We start from the raw sequence: 15,655 nt of genomic DNA on the forward strand, positions 1-15,655 counted from the left end.
TCTTGATGTACTAGCTTATGTACTGGCAGCTCACACCAGTGGCGGCCAGTGGTGTGAGCTGCCAGTATTTTTTAATAAAAAAAATGAAAAATTTAAATTTTGTTTGTGTTTATAAATAATAGCAATGCTTACAACATTATATAAATGCAGTACAACATGTTAAAGGTTATATCTTATGTTTCGACAGTGATTGAATAGTTAATAATTGGAATTGTTCAATTAATGCTTTAGATTACAAAAAAAATGCACTGCGATCTAACGCAGTGTCGATATTATCACTTTCGACCAATTGCAGCTAGTCTTGCCGATATTAGTTTGCGCTTGTGATTGCACGTTACAAGTCATTCCGACACTGCTCAAATGAGCAGTATATCATATGCTTGCGCGCGTTATTTCTGTGAGATACAAAACTTTTATCAATGGTGCGTGTTCGTGGTGAGGGTGAACTATTTTTTGCAAATCTTATTTTTTTTGTTAAAATAACATATAATTATTTATTTATTATAGATACAAGGCTGAATTATAATGAGTGTCACTTGAAAATATGAAAAGAATTACATTTTTCAATTATCATTACATGAAACAAATACACTGTGATCTAATGCAGTGTCAGAATTGTCGGGTTTGGCCAAATGCAGCCATCTCGCCGATATTCGTTTGCACTTGTGATTGCATGTTACAAGTCATTCCGACACTGCTCAAACGAGCAATGTATCATGTGCTTGCGCGTTATTTTTGTGAGATACGACATTTTTATTATTGGTGTTTGTTCGTGGTGAGGATGAAATATTTTTAATAAAGCAATTTTTTAATATGTAAATTTATTTATTAATAAATTGGTTACTGATTAGGAAAAAAAAAAAGAATTTTATTTTTTTTTTATTTTGTATAGCAGCATCCCACTTAAAATTTTCACCAGCTGCCACTGGCTCACACTGACCAAGAAAAAGCAGAAGCTTTGGTTGATAATTTGGAAACTCAGTGTAACTCCTTTTACAAGAATTTAAACATCAATCTAATCTACAAGATTCACCGCAGAGTCGGGCAGGTTATAACAGAACAAAAAGAGAAGGCAGAACCCATCACACCCACCTCTCCAGCAGAAGTTATAAATATCATAACCCACTTGAATAACAACAAGGCTCCAGGTCCAGATGGAATCACAAATAGAACAATCAAATTACTCCCCAGAAAAGCCATTGTGCACCTAGTCAATATTATCAATGCTATCCTCAGATTCAAATATTTTCCCTTAGCATGGAAAACGGCTGACATCACGCCAATCAAAAAGATTGGAAAAAACCCTCAACTCCCGGAAAGCTACAGACCTATCAACCTACTGTCCAGCCTAGGTAAGGTTGCAGAAAAAGTCATCCTTACAAGGCTTCAATCAGCAACAGATAAACTAGGTATTATCCCTAATGAGCAGTTCGGATTCAGAAAAAACCATAGCACCACACATCAGATACACCAACTGGTTGAATTTATCACCACAGGTTTCAACTGAACCTCCATACTGCTGTGGTCTTTATAGATGCTGTGAAGACTTTTTTTGACAGGGTGTGGCACCAGGGTCTTCTCTACAAACTCATCAAATTTAACATGCCAACTAATCTAATAAAAATCATAGATAGTTACCTTAAAGACAGATTCATGCAAGTAAAAATAAATGAAACCGTATCAACCTGACGCAAAATGCTGGCAGGTGTGCCACAGGGTTCTCTTCTGGCTCCCCTGCTGTTTTCTATCTACATAGCTGATATTCAACAAAATCCAAGTTCAACAATCACAGCATTATATGCGGATGATACCGCTTTATTAGCAAGATCTCTCAGTCCCAAACTAGCTATCAAAAAGACTCCAAAACATTATTCACACATTGGAGAAATGGCTGATGGACTGGAGGATCCAAACAAACCCACTGAAAAGGTCAGCCATCCTGTTCACCAAAAAGAAGTTTCAGATCAAGGAAGACATACACCTGCTAGGTGTCAAGATCCCATGGCATAATGAAGTCAAATACCTCAGTGTCATGCTTGACAAAAAACTCCAATTCACCAATTATATAAAACACATAAGCTTGAAGACATCTAAAACAATTGCCCAACTTTACTCCATGATCAACAGAAGAAGTAAACTGGATATCCAGAACAAACTACTCGTATACAAGATGATAATACGCCCAGTCATCCCTTACGTATCTCCTGCATGGAGCCACACCTCAAATACAAATATTCAAAAACTGCAGAGGATACAGAACAAATGCCTGAGAATGATTCTGGATGCCCCATGGTTTATCAGAAACTCCCAGATTCACCGAGAATCTGGGAGTTTGTTCTACATCGCATCCCTCCTCCATGATCTAGCAGCAAAGTTCTTCACCAAGACAAACAATCATCCAAACCTGCTGATCAAGCAAGCTTCAGACTACAACAAAACAGAATTCTACAAATACAAAAGACCCAAGTCAATTTTATGCTCAGCTTACCACAGCTAATCTCACTGCCCTTCCTGGGTGAGCTTAATGCTCAATAACTCTCCACTCAAAGAACTCCCTCTCAGACAAAGGGGAATATGAAAAGCATTTATGCTTCACCCATCAAGTCAGCAACGCTCTGTGTGCCTTTGTATCACTTGGCTCCCATTGATGTGCTTTAGTGTTGAAGTGGTTGCCATGCTGAGATATGAGCAGCTCTGTTTTGGGGTCAGGTTTCTGCCTGTCTCTGAGTGGGCCACTGTTGAGATTATGGCTCTGCTTGGTGGTGGTGGGATGAGCCTGCCAATGGGCAGAGCCACCACTGAGGGTTCCTCTCTGTGGCAGGGTGGGCCTGTCAATGAATTGAATCACTGCTGAATCAGAACTTGCTTTGTTTAGAGTGGTCTGGGGGATCGCCTGAGTTTTTGGAGATTTCCTTTCAGTAATATAGTGAAACTGGTCTGAGTAGTGGCCTTTTCCACATAATTATTATTACGGGCAACTCCAGGGAGTCATTGGACTCATCGAGGGAGGCCCCAAATCATATTCATCACAACTATTTGACATTCATACAGTATCTATCATACCTCGCCTTAAACTCATTCACTGTCACAGCATCCACCACAGACTCAGGGAGCGCATTCCACTCATTCACTACTCTAAAAGTAAAGAACCCAGCTCTAACACCTTTACTAACCACACTTTTGCCCAGTTTCCATGGATGTCCCCTAGTCCTCCCACAACCAGCCCTGTTCTCAAAAATATCTTCTGAATTAATTTTATAGAAACCCTTCAGTAATTTGAATGTCTCAATCATATCTCCCCTCCTCCGCCTATCAACCAATTTTTGCAACCCACAAATCCTCAACCTGTTCTCATACGGTTCATTCCACAGACCTGCTATCATCTTGGTCACTCACCTCTGGGGAGTGATACACAACATTATACATGTTTGTAAGGATATGTGCTTTGCATTATGGGATACTAAGGCAACTGATGCAAAGTCATTAGCTCTATATAGAGTCATATAGAGCTAATGACTTTTGCTAATTACTTCATGTGCAAACTTTGTTTGCTTACACTTGGATAATGTTATAATAAAAAAAAAAGTAAGCAGATTACTACAACATGATCTTTCTTTAGTAAATCCATGCTGACTATCAAAGAGAATGCCGCCGTTATCAATCCAGTTCTGAATCTAGGTTCTAACTTCTCCAGTACTTTAACCACAACTTCAGACACACGGATTGATCTATAATTCAAAGCTTTAATCTTATCACCTCCCTTATGAAGCAGAATGACTTTATCCTCTTTCCACTCCTTTGGAACTCGACCGAGTGCAAGAGGGTAAAGTGAATACATTGGGAAGGAGGTGCTCATGTTAAAAAAGGCATGTCAAAGGTACTATTAACTCTCTGGAACATTCCGTCAAAAGTTTACTCAATTCCTCATATACTTCCTGTTCACTCAACATGAGCACCTCTTCCTCCTCTATCCTTCCTAATATATTCATCTGCAAGATGTCACATTCACAAGAATTAAATACCTTTATGAAATGCTCATTGAACATCTCGACTATATCCTCTGCAGTTGTTAGCATTCTACCATTTTCACCAACTAGTATCATCTTTCCATAATCCTTTCTTCTACTGGCCACATATCAAAAAAACTCTGGAATTTTATTTAGCCTTGTGAGCAAACTGTCGCTCATACTGCCCTTTTGTCCTCACCAAGCAAGTCACCTGTTCTTTATACACTTCATGCAACTGGTTACTAGCACTCATCTTATGCTGTTTCCATAATGCATTCTTCTTCTTCCAGATTGCATACCTTACCTCTTCATTCACCCATTTTCCACCTGTTCTATTTAGCCTCTTAACCTTTGGTATACATTCTGATATTGCCACAAACAACTAGACAGTTCTTGAGCAATGTCCAAGCAGCATTGATATTTTTTCCATACAGTTCCTCATTTCATATTACTGCTGTAAGCAGTCTCTTGAGCTTTTCATAATCACCAGCCTTATAGTTCCACATATATCCCTTTCTAACAGAAGTCTTCATATAGTTAGCCACCCTTGAAGTGATCATGTCATGGTCACTCTCACCAAGTGATGAAAGATTTGATGCCTCATTTATAATAACATCATCTAATGAGGTACCTTGATCCTTGTCTCTCAAAAATTCATTCTCTTTGCTCCCAGCTGCCATCTCTTCATTCCAATTTATATTACCATAATGATCATTCTTTTCTTATTTATCAGGTTAATTTGCCTATACATTTCCTTTCACTACTTTCCATATTACCAAGTTCACAAAAACACCCAACTAAATATTTCATCCCATCCCATCCACCTCTACCTCACACCATACTGCCCCCAAAACACTCCTATTGTTTGCTCCTTGTATCTCCACTTTAAATAGGCATAACTCCTCTGTTACTATTAATAGCACTCCTCCTCCCCTTTTCCCTGCCTGTCTTCACAAAAAATATCACAACCCTCCATCTCTATTCCTATCTGGATATCAGCCTCATTCAACCAAGTTTCACTTAATACGATGATTTTTGGTTGAACAGACAAAATGCAACAATTTCGCTCCCCTTATTTCGGATTCTTTCTCACATTGGTGCAAAAATATAACCACCTATTTCTGACTTTATAAGAAGTCCTACCTGCACCATTTCAAAGATGTGTCTCCTCAATACCCTCTTCTATTATATATAAAAAAAATATATATATATATAATTATGTGACACCTCAATGTATATATGTGTACGCTCGTACGAGTACACACGTTTAAAGAATTTTTATTTTTAAATTTGCGCTTTATGATGTTATGGATATCGTTAATGAATATAATTATAAAATCCGTATAAGATCAAAGTTAGGTAGCATGGACGTCAAGATTACAGAATCTCTGAGCATGATCTCATATAACCATTAATAAAAAAAATAATTACCAAAGTAATAAAAATAACTTTTCACAATAGATATATTGCGCCTAAATATATAAGTATTAATAAATAAACAATAATAACAATAAAAAACAGTCGGCTCCACCATTCAAGCTTTCTTAAATTATGCAGTGGAGGATAAACATCCATATTTCTCAAGTCATTATTCCTAAATAAATATTTAATAAAAGTATTAAGTAAATTATCGAGTATTACCGTAAACTAAAATTTTCTTAATACCCATTAATTAACATACGAAAAGTTTATACTAATAGAACTGTATCACATAAATAACCGAAAGAAATTAATTATAACAAGAAATAATGCTACTACTCCATTTGTATCTACGCTAACGAAGCAGTATGACTCTTTCTTTAATAATGTATCTAAAGCTATTCATGATGATGAACATGATCTTCGCGAAAAGAAGATAGAGGTGGAAGCCCTGATTAATTGCTAACGTAAACCAATTTCACAAACTTTCTTCATTAAATTAAAGTAAAAACAGTTTTTATCTTTACTTACTTGGCTTTGCAGTCAGTTTTGGTAATACACTGCACATATTTCTACAGTACTAGCATCATTATTCATATTTTCGTAGAACCATATTCTCCTACTGAAATATATTTTCAAATTTCTGACTATTAAAAGTACCTCGCCAGGATTCTGACTGAACGAGATTTAAAAATCTCAACAGATACCACTAAAACCTCTTCTAACTACACCATGAGCGACAAACTAATTTTCAACTCTAACAAGCACAGCACAGTTGTTTGCAAACCGGAATATCTGATTGACGTCACGGCCCAAGAAGTTTCCCAACGTTTATGTCCCGGATGTCTACTAGAGAGACGGCAACAGGTAGTTTAACGGTGCTTAGAGCTATAGCACAAGCGATTCACTGCACTGTGAATCCGAACACAGCTGGACAAGTAATCTAAACATTATCTTACAAAAAAATAAAAATAAAATAAAACAGCGGTTAATAAGAAAAAGCAGCCATTGCTATTTTTAGCTTTCATCATTCCATTCGTACAAACTTTATTTCTCAACACTCAAATAACGAAAGAAATACTCAATGAAAATTAAATGAATGATATATATTTTGAAAGTGGTACATTCAGTTTATTTATACTGAATTATTAACAAAGAAATATAAATTCCATTTATTTTATGAAAAAAATAAATGTTTACTGTTTACATCAACAACAAGAGACAGAGAGAAGTACTGTTTTTTTAATGATGAAATAATGTCACCACGGTATTTTTCACGTCAAAATATGTTTTTTTTTCTACTTCTTTCTTTTTAAATTAGACCAATGGTTTAGTTGTTTTCACAAATAATTTTTTTTTTCAGGATTTTGGTCATACGAGAATTAAGCGACAACTGTGAATATACAAAAAATAAATAAATAATAAATAAATAAATAAAATAAAATAAAATAAATAAATAAAAATTACACAGTGAAACCATATGAAAAATCATAAAAATAATAGAAATCATTTAAGAGCAAGAACAATTATTTTTCAGTTGTGGAAATATTGGACACACGTATTACATACATGGTTCATTGTTCTAGCATATTATCTGTTTTTATTATCTGTTATTCTATGTTAAATTTCTTGATACCCACATAACATTGTCATTCTTTGATTGCTGCATTTAGCAGGCACTGGGTATTTAGGGTTGTTGATTTAAGGTTGCTTAAATCAACAACCTTGCCTGATTTGATTTGTTCACCTCTGCGATGAAACGAAGCAAATTTCATACACACTTGGTTTCTATGAAATTTCATGTGCGCAAGGAGGTTTGAGTTAAGAATGTGTCTAAATGAGTGATTAAACATGTCGAAAATAGGAACTCTGAATACACTGAACATTGACGAATATTTTCAGAATAGACTCCAAAACAGATTGAAGGTCACTGACAGCGTGTGCTCACTGCTGTTACTGACGTGTTTTCGAAAGAAAATGATCTGTTCATAGTTTCTGCTATAGTAGTACACGGATGCAGGAAGGAAGGAAGGAAGATCACCTCGGTAGTTAAAAAAATATAATGCAGAAAATACAACATATCCTGTTGACCAGTGTATAAAATAAAATAAACAAACAAAATGGAACATCATGATAGGCGACCAACTTGTTCATTTAGTGCTTATTGTAAAGCTTAACACAGTGTGGATGTCCAAGATACCAAGCAATTTTAAACCTGGTTTTACTCCATTTTTCCCAAGTGAGCAAACAGACAAAATGTCAAGTTTGTGCCTGCAATTGATGCAAGACTAGCTGATCGCACAGGTAGTGCAAGATCAAGGCAACTCGTGGTAAAGGTGGAGCAAGCTCTGATCACTAATCTTAATATTTACCCTTAATGCCAAAACACATCTCCAAGAAGGGGATGTATGATGTTTTGTATTAAAGGCAAGGGGCCAATACAAAATATCATACATTAATACAAAATACAAAACATCATACATCCCCTTCTTGGAGATGTGTTTTGGCATTAAGGGTAAATATTAAGATTAGTGATCAGAGTTTGCTCCACCTTTACCACGAGTTGCCTTGGTCTTGCACTACCTGTGGGATCAGCTAGTCTTGCATCAATTGCAGGTGCAAACTTGACATTTTGTCTGTTTGCTCACTTGGGAAAAATGGAGTAAAACCAGGTTTAAAATTGCTTGGTATCTTTAACATAATTATACCCAAGTTAAAAATACTTTCTAGTGTGGATGTCCGTTGTGATGTTCGATTTTGATTTTATTAGCTTACTATGTGCGGAAGTGTGCTCCAAGAAAAGGTGAAAACGATCCGGAAATAATGGTGCATAAAGGATCGAAGTCAGAATATGATAATGATGAATGTGATATTTCTGAAAGTTCAGAAGGTTACCGCCATTTATGGATAAGTATAAGTATAAGGATATGATTGTGGCTTTATATAAGGCATTTATTAGGCTAATGCCTAGTCCATTCAGCATAAATGCTGTCTCCTGCATATCAAGAACATAGGAAATGTTATATGGGAAACATCCACACTCAAACTAAGGTTGTATGAGGACTGCAGAATATTGAGTACAAGCGATCTTTCTTAGGAGCTGTTCTCAATGTCAGCGTACTCGACTGTACTAACATTGAGAACGTCAACATAGAGTATAATGCAATAACGTGGTACGACTCCTTCTATTCCAAACACGACAATAACAGATGATGTCGTGTTTGGAATGGAAGGACCCATATAATAATAATAATAATAATAATAATAATAATAATAATAATAATAATAATAATAATAATAATAATAATAATAATAATAATAATAATAATAATTGATGTTAGATAATAAACAAAATCTAAAAGTAAATATTAAAACTACGAGGATAATTTCAAGTGTTCTGTACATTGCACTTGCGTGGTCAGTACGATTTAATAGTAATATGTATAGTAGATGTAATATTTTCCATCTTCACATCAGTTTTAAGATAGTCGTGTGTTCGTTTTAATGTTTCTGGTGTTCTCGTTCTGAGAAATAAGACTTCAAAATGAAAAAAAAAAAAAAAGAATCTGACATATGTCATTCTTCTTTAACCACCCAAACGGTCACACAGATAAAATATAACAAAATTATGAGCTACGTATCCATATTATTTCTATAGTATCGAAATGTTACATTAAACTTCGATTGACACTTCGCATCCATGTAATTATTGAATGTAAACATGTTAAGGCCTTTCGGTGGCAAGATTGTAAAATTAACTTTTTGAAGATTGGTTGGCATTCATTTCCACCTTTAGCCATCACTTATAGTAGCCCAAGGCTCAATCATTTCAGGCATCTGGGAGGAAAGTATGGCAGACAACTGCCTCCATCTTATTCCTAAATACTATACATCATTGTGTGAATTCTATAGTCGATTTTCTAGAGCTGGAAAAAACTGGGAGTTTCGTTAGGAAAATCCTGCTTGCCCATGCCAAAGATCTACTAACTAGGAAACCGGCTGAAAAAAAGAAAACGTTCTTCTAGTCAAATACTAGAATCGAACTTATAACATTTTTCTTCTGCTGGTCTAGTGCTGTTGGAACAAGTGTCATTTCTGTAAGGCTATTCGGGGCAGCACTTCGGTCTGATATCTCTGATATGTCAACTCAGGTCTGATATTCTTATTTTGCATGACACTGCGAGGCCATATGTTTTATGTTAAGCAGCTGATTTTTTATTGAAAAGTATGGACGGAAAGTGATGTTTTATCACCCAGATGTATATGCCTAACATGAACTCTCCAAACTTTGATCTGTTCACTAAACTGAAAGAATCTTTTCGTGGGAAACGCTTTACTACAGTGACAAGGTTTATACTGAAGTAACCCGACCTATCGAACAAGAATACAAGGATTGAAGTGATAAGGCAGAATAGAGATTATAATGAATTGATATTTTGCTAAATAAATAATGGGTTAACAACAAGCGTAGCAGTGTGTGGACTTTTGAAAGGATCCAAAAAAAATATCAACGACACATATTTGATAACTAAATGTTAATGCATCCGAAGAAGAATAAGGACTTTGATTTATTTCTAATTTAACTTGTTTCAGTTTTAACAATAGATTACTGATGTCAAACTGCCGTTATTTGCTGAACACTTATGGATGCAAAGATTAAGGTTCAAAGTGACAATATGATTGCACTGTGATATTTTTGTACTTTAGCATTTTCATAATAGGAAGCAAAAAAGTTCCCTAATTATACACTGCTTAGAAATAAGTCAACGGACACCCTCATGGACAAGGTGCCTCCTGCTATGTAACGAGTCACGTGTTTGTAGTCAGTATAAATTGGAGGAGCATGATGCTCCCAACTCATTGCAACTGTGTCCGGGTGAAATGGCTGCGAAAAGGGAACTAACGGAGTTTGAAAGATGCTTTGTGACAGGATGCCATGTTGAAAGCCTATCTATTCGGTAAATTGTTGACAAATTGGGCCATTCCAGGACAGCAATCAGCGACACCATACTGAGACAGAAGCGCAAGGAGTCAACTGCAAGTGCTATCCGCTGTGAACTACCCACGAAACTCACCGAACGTTACAGTAGGGTGCTATAAAGGATAACTGTGCTGACACGTTGAATCTAAAGTTCCGGGCGTCGACTAGAACACAAATTGGCACAAAACATTCAGAACCGAGGCTCACAACATGGGTTTTGATGGTAAGACCGCAATATGCAAGCCCCCACATTACCCGAACGTCGTCTTCAGTGGTGTAAAGAGCGTGTACAGTGTGACGTGGAAAAAAAGAAAAGTGAGTTTAGAAAGCTGAGTTGTGGAGGGACAAATCACGCTACACCCTCTATGAGCAGATGGACGGGTTTGGGTATGGCGGATGCCTAGTGAACGTCTTTTACTAGAGTGCATAACTCAACTATGGAAATTCGGAGGTGGCAGTATGATGGTATGGTCCTTTTTTCTTGTATGGCCTCGGACCTCTATTTTTCAGATACCGCTCTTGGAGAAGTATCTGAAAAATGCAATGCTCCCTACTTTGTGACATTTCTATGGAACTGATAATTGTCTCTTTCAGCAAGACAATGCACCATGTCATGAGGCTGCTGCTGCAACTGCGTGGTTTGTGGATATGAAAGTCACTATACTTGATTGGCCTTTCCAGAGCCCCGATCTCAACCCTATTGAACATCTGTAGGATGAACTGGAGCGTCGGGTGAGGTCATGGGACGTCTGCCTCACAATAGTCCAGGAGTTCATTACATGTAATGAGCTCCTGGACTATGAGGAAGAATGGGTCAAAATTCACATTGAATCCTATCGTACGCTTGGAGAATGAATGCATCATAGAATTGCTTCAGTCATCGCAGCGACAAGATGTCCTACATCTTATTAAGGTGGGTACCATGGCTGTTTGTTTCTTACCCTATGGTGGCCACTGATTTCGTTCCAAGCAGTGTATGTTCTAGAGAAAACTGTGCACATATATTGTACAATGCATGATTACAATTTTCAATGCATGTATGTTTACAATTCATGTGGACAGTTTTCTTTTCTTTTTTTCTTTCTTTGACAAATATGATTAGTATTTCTATACTAAATGTAATATAAGTATGCAAAGCTTATCAGTATGCTTCGTTGGGCACATAACCTTAGTTGCTTCTTTCATAAATACCAAAAACAACTATTCATCCAATCCGATCTGTTTTTATTATTTACATCAAGCAAAATCAATTTCTAAAAATTGCTTTCTTGTTTTCTTTATCTAAAATATATGACGAAATCCAAATAATTGCTGAAATACTAGATGGTAACTTAAATCACGAAGTTAATAACACAATCGGTCACATGCGTTTCTGGATGAAAATATGCAAATCATTGCCCTCCAGGTCATCAAAAGCTTGATCTAACAGTAATATCCAGTTGATAATAATTCCACGAACCCAAGTGAACGATTTAATTATTCTCAATATCGCGCAAGAAAGGAGGTAGTTTATTTATGCCTTGCCTTCTTCCATTCTTTAGCAAATTTTTTCCTACAAAACGCATAAGGTACCTTTAAAGAGTTGGATCTTATGGAAGCTTATGCACACATTCAGTTCCAACATGCAATGAGCATTCCAATTCTAGTTCTTCCCTGGAACTGGAATGTCTCGATATATGTCAAACTCTTTAAAACGTGTTATGCCGTTTTTTTAGAAACAGAAATCTCACGTGGAGGCATATAATATCCAAATTATATATACAATAAAAGAAACCTGGAGGGCAATGCTAACCTGAATTCCTTTCCCTTTTTTTTTTCACTCATTAAATTTTTAATAAACTCAGTTGGTGCGTATGACAGTGAACCAACATTTAGCGAGGAAAAGTCTGGTTGCTGTTGTGCAAGTAATAATATGACTGTCGTTTAACTTTCGTCAATATCCTGTCTCGTAGGCGTGTATAACGAGTTACGAGCTTTATAATCTGGCGTATCTAATTTCATCTTAGTGTCTGCCATTTTTCAAGAAGAAATTCAAGAAATAAAGAAGCAAAATGATGTACAATTACTTAGTTGATAACATTGATCTTTTGCAAGGTACAAGAATGCCTGCATAGGATTTTGTTGTTGTTCTGTTTAAAAAAAAATGACAATTAATAAAAATAAAAATAAATTAAAACTAAAATTTTAATTTTTATGTCTGTTTTTGTTTATCCCTTTTTATAATGTCATTAGCTTTTTACTCAATTTTTAGGACATTACTGGTGTTTTAAAGACAGATACATGAAGAAAATATGGGAAGAATAATTTTGGACATACCTTTGTAGGATGTTCCTGGTTGTCTTTTTACTGAGCGGCATCCGGCGTATAGCGATATACATTTGTATATCGCTATTACTGCTGAAGTATGACTGAAAGGAAGGTTACCCCTTCCTTTCAGTCATACTTAAAGAATTCTGTGGCGATAAAGAATTCTCAGCCCACCTTTAAAACCCGGGTTTTAAAATTCACATACCTCACCTGCAGTTCTCCTACATCTCTCTATCTCCACAGTTCGTCATACTTCAGCAGTAATACAAATGTATAAAGCCATACGCTAGATAGAGCCTCCGTAGCTCAGTAAGTATAGAGGAAACCACTTGGTCTGAAAGACGTGGGTTCGATTCCCGTCTGTGACCAGGGGTGCGCCGGCCATATGTGCAATGTGTGTGACGCACACAGGCGCCAGCATAGTAAAGGCGCCATAGATTTGGTATGATATTTTAAATAAAATGAATTTTGTCAGCAAAATACTGCAGTCTTCATCTATGAATCTCCAACTTGCTTTAGATGCATTGAATGATCTAAATCAATTTTTAAATGATTATAGGTCTGATGAAACTTTCAAAGAAATTGTAGAAAGCTAAAATTAATTGCAGCAAAATTTGACGCAGAATCTGTATTTTGTAGTAGTAGACCACTAAGGCGACGTAAAACGACAACATAATTTGATTTCCGATATGAAAATGAAAATATAGTAGATCCTGAAATTTCATTTAAAATAAATTTTTTTCTCTGCATAATAGATCGAACATTAGGATCTTTGCAGGAAAGATTTATCTTATTAAAAGAACATATGGATTCATTTCAGTTTTTGTATTTGTTAAGTACTTCACAAAATAAAGAATATTTATTATCTTGTAAAAAGTTACGAAAAAAATTAACACACGAGAATCATTCAGACATTCACGCAGACGATTTATGCGAAGAAATTTTATACCGTCAACCATTTATTTCTAATTTTAAAAACGATATATATCAAATAATTCAGTATAATTTATTCAAACGACTTAATCGCAGTTTATCCAACCTTTACAATTGCGCTTCGGATTCTTTTGTCATTACCGGTATCTGTAACATCTGCGGAACAGTCCTTTTCTAAACTTAAAATTATTGTTTTAATGTTTTAAAATTATTGTTTTAAAACTATTGATATAATGGCAAATCTTGCCATTATATCAATAGAGTCAGATATTTTTGGATCAACTTGATATACATAATATTATTCGAGAATTTTCATTATTGAAAACTAGAAAAGTTCAATTCATTAAGTGATTGTTCTTTCTGTTTAAATATTTATTTACGTATTTCTTTATTCAATAATGTTTAATATGTTCCTATTTTATATACTTTTAAGTTTATCTGTTTCTTATTTATACCTATACAAAGTGATTTTCTTGCCAAATAAAATATAATTAATTTAATTTTGTACCAAAAAATATTTAATATTTTTGTTTTTATAAAACTGTAAGTTTATTTGATTAATTTATGTTAAAGGTGCAATTCGCAAATGATTACCTTGCCAAGTAATATAAATTACCTTATTTTTTTCCAAATTATTTTTGTTGTTTTTTATGGTGGGGGGGATGATATAGAGGTGCTAACTAAAGTTTTGCACACAGGCGCCGGACACTACTGGCGCGCCCCTGTCTGTGACGTGAGGAACCTTTACCTAAAAGAGAGTTAGCCGGTCTCATACGGTGGCAGGTTTTTTTTTTTTTTTCAACCGGAAACTCGAGTTTTTCGTACCCCAGAACAGGCAAACCGGCCCCGTGAACACACATGGATTAGTCATGAATACGTCCCAGCCATATGCTAGTCCCGAGCTCGGATAAAATTGGGAGAGGGTACGTAAAATCTCATAATGTAAAAATCTCACCAGGAACACTTTGTGGGCAGTGCCTGCAAAGTCGCCTACGGTCGGAGACAACTGAAAGGGAAAAACCAGTATACGCCGGATGCCTCTCAATAAGAAGACAACCAGGAACATCGTGCAAAGGTATGTCCAAAAGTATTCCTTCCTTATATTCTTCATGTATCCGTCTTTAAAACATCAGCAATGCCTTAAAAATTTAGTAAAAAGCCAATGCTATTTTTGCCTATTTTGTTTAGGAGTACCCTTTTTTATAATGTCATTGGCTTTTTACTAAATTTTTAAGGCATTGCTGATGTTTTAAAGACAGATAATTATTATTAACCATAAATATTAATATTTATTTAGAGGAGTAACATGGAAATTTTTCCAGAAAAGAAAATAAAATAAATGCCGTGCAAATATATTACTTTGGCGAATAATTCTAACTTGGATAGTATTTCTCTTAATTTTTATTTTATTTATTTTTTTCAGAAGATTATTTTGGATAAGTTATCGGTAAATGTTTCATTGATCAGTAACGTAGTAATAAGTGCCAAGTAATGCGCAATAAACTTCTCAAAAATTATCTGCCTTCCAGCTAAGATTAATAAATTACTCAAAAATCTCTTCCCAATTTAATGCCCATGCAATAACCATTAAAATGCAATTACCTGATAAGAGGAATATCGCTCACTGCCACAGTCTTAAAGCCACCGCTTTGTTTTAAAGAGATTCCAGGATATTTATGGATTGTTTTGTCTCATTAAATGCCGATGCTGGGAAAGCGAAGTAAAAATCTTTTTAGGCTCTAAGCACATTAAACTGCGATTGCAACATCTACATGTTGATGTTATTAAAGAATGTTGTTTTTACCTTATTGGCCCCAAAAAAGTTTCTATGTATACACATGCCATATTTATGTTTGTTTGTTTCTTCTGTTTTTACATGTTTTTCAAACTAGTTAAGTTTTCTTATATATATATATGTATATATACATATATATACATACATACATATATATATATATATATACATACATACATATAGAGAGATGAAAAACCCCAGGATAAACTGGGT

The 15,655-nt window shown here is 35.3% G+C and overlaps 1 protein-coding gene across 3 annotated transcripts in view; it reads right to left on the bottom strand.

Moving 5' to 3' along the window:
* Positions 1-15,655, bottom strand: part of LOC150098823 (myeloid differentiation primary response protein MyD88-like) — a 101,014-nt gene that overhangs the window by 65,318 nt on the left and 20,041 nt on the right. The window contains exon 1 of one of the 3 annotated variants that reach the window (XM_090405695.1): positions 5,958-6,191. The exons of the other annotated variants lie outside the window; for them this stretch is intronic. The gene's annotated coding sequence lies outside the window, so the exon portion shown is untranslated. Of the gene's footprint in view, positions 1-5,957; positions 6,192-15,655 lie in introns of those variants that run through there. 3 annotated transcript variants of the gene reach the window in all.

The sequence above is a fragment of the Typopeltis vanoorti genome, chromosome 15, assembly GCF_054136105.1.
Source record: "Typopeltis vanoorti isolate ZY-2024b chromosome 15, IOZ_Tvanoo_1.0, whole genome shotgun sequence".
NCBI classification, from domain to species: domain Eukaryota; kingdom Metazoa; phylum Arthropoda; class Arachnida; order Uropygi; family Thelyphonidae; genus Typopeltis; species Typopeltis vanoorti.